Source organism: Austrofundulus limnaeus, unplaced genomic scaffold, assembly GCF_001266775.1.
Source record: "Austrofundulus limnaeus strain Quisiro unplaced genomic scaffold, Austrofundulus_limnaeus-1.0 Scaffold14, whole genome shotgun sequence".
In the NCBI taxonomy this organism is placed as follows: Eukaryota; Metazoa; Chordata; class Actinopteri; order Cyprinodontiformes; family Rivulidae; genus Austrofundulus; species Austrofundulus limnaeus.
In genome coordinates, this window is record NW_013952416.1 from 3,989,841 (window position 1) to 3,991,978 (window position 2,138).

Genomic DNA, 2,138 nt, shown 5'->3' on the forward strand with positions numbered 1-2,138 from the left:
CATTAGCACCTCTAGTAATATATTTACTGAGAAAAATGTTGACGTGTTCAATACTTATTTTACCCGCTGTACCTGTGAGGTTAGCCTTAGCGTTTGTGGTCAGGGTTAGGATATAAAATAACCAAAAAATGAATGGAAGTCAATGGACTGGCCCCACAAGGATGTAAAAACAAGTTTGTTTGTGTGCGTGTGTGTGTGTGTGCGAACGACTTCTTCATCTGATTCCTCCCGGGTCTAATAATGTTGCTGAAGACTTAACGGTGCTCAGTAATTAGCTCCAGTTGCTGTCAAATCCTCCATCAGAAGAGGCTCAGACTCTCACTGCACATGTGTGTGTCTGTGTGTGTATGTGTTGAATTTGTGTATTTGCTGTCATGCCAGCTAATTCTCCCTCTATTTATATGAGTGTTGATTTGACAGCTGACTCAAGGTGGAAAGTCTTTGCTGCCTGTGTGCTCAGAGAACACCAACCAGTCACTGTCACTCTCCCACACACACACACACACACACACACACACACACACACAATTACATGACACGCACTGCTGCACAAACCTACAATTAGCCACGCCTGCAGGTTCAGTCAGTGCATGTGTAACTTTGTGGGACAGAGATAGAACGTGTTGGGCGGAAACCCAGTAATGTCCAGTATGGTCCAGTATCATGTTCGGACTAGTGATCCCTGCGTTAATACCCACTCCCTCTATTTTAGCTGCACGATCTGTTATGTCATTGGTCACATTCTCCCAGCACCGCTTTCTTTTTATCACCCAACGACAAAAGGTAGCCAATAACCTTTTTGCCTGTCTGTCTGTTAGCAAAATATCTTAATAACCAGTAGTGAACAAATGCATGACAAATTCAACAACGAATCAAGATGGCAGCTGCATCAACACAAACGGCTGCAACGAAGTGAGCTGTACAGATGACCTGAAGTTTAGGTAGTCAACTGTATGTTAGCAAAATATCTCATAAACCACTGCACAGATTTCAATCAAACTTTCAGGAAACACACCTACAGCTGTTTAACTGTTGGAATCAATAGCCACCACAGCTACTTGACATTAACCAACCCAAAATTTGCAATAGCTCAGTCTCTTTTACAGATATGAGCTCAAATTTGACTCAGTAGTAGCTGAGAGTCCTTCACAACACATACAACAAGCACCCGTTTAGTGCTCATCCAGCGCAACGCTTTGTTAACGTTTCAAAGTGAATAAAGACCAAAGTGCAGCGGCACCCAGGTGAAACCGTGCAGAGCACATTTGCCTCAGAGGGACGGGGATGATGGATGTCGAGCGTTTCTGTCTGAAAAAGGAATCTTCAAAGGGTGGGCTGGGTGTTCCGCAGGTTTTCAAATGTGACCAAAGAGCTTCGCTCAGGCAAGGTGTGCAAACAGAGAGACACTCAGAGTGATTTTCGGCATGAAAGATCCTCGTGGGTCAGACTATTTCACGTCCCCGTGAAGGGGGATATTGGTAAATGAAATGTACTTCAGAACTGAGGCCAGACTTTAACCTTTGTTTGTGTAGAGTCAAGTGAAACAGAACATTTTAAAGATGTGGCGCAATCATAGCGCACTAAATATACTTTCGGTTGAGGTTATATACTAGCCTACTTTGTGTTTGATAATTAATTGTTTGTCTCCTGTAGAGGTACTCTTATTGATATGTTTTGCTAACCGAGTTGACTCCAGTAATTAATAGCAACATTTTAAAAACAGATGTTACTTAATCAGTTTGTGTTTAGAGAAAGTGTTGGGGATGACTCCCAGCTACTACTACACCAATTTTGACCTCTTTAACTGTAAAAATTGATTGAGTTTTAGCTGTTTTTTGTGTTGTGTTTTGGCCATCTTGAAAGACTATTTCTTGACATCCATCCATTGACTTTTCCATTGAATTTCATTAAAGGGATCCCCGACTAGTTGTAACATTAGACTTTATATGATAAACACATGCTTTAACTGTAAAATAAAGACTATAAAAGTACTGTAGGATGTTCAGTTTTTTTTCATTTTTAAACTGAAATTTAAAAAATATATTACACGGACGGGGCCATTTTATTTACATGCAAAGCATTCTGGGTAAATGATGACATCAACTAGGTCATCGGCACGAGGCTGCTAGCGAGCTATA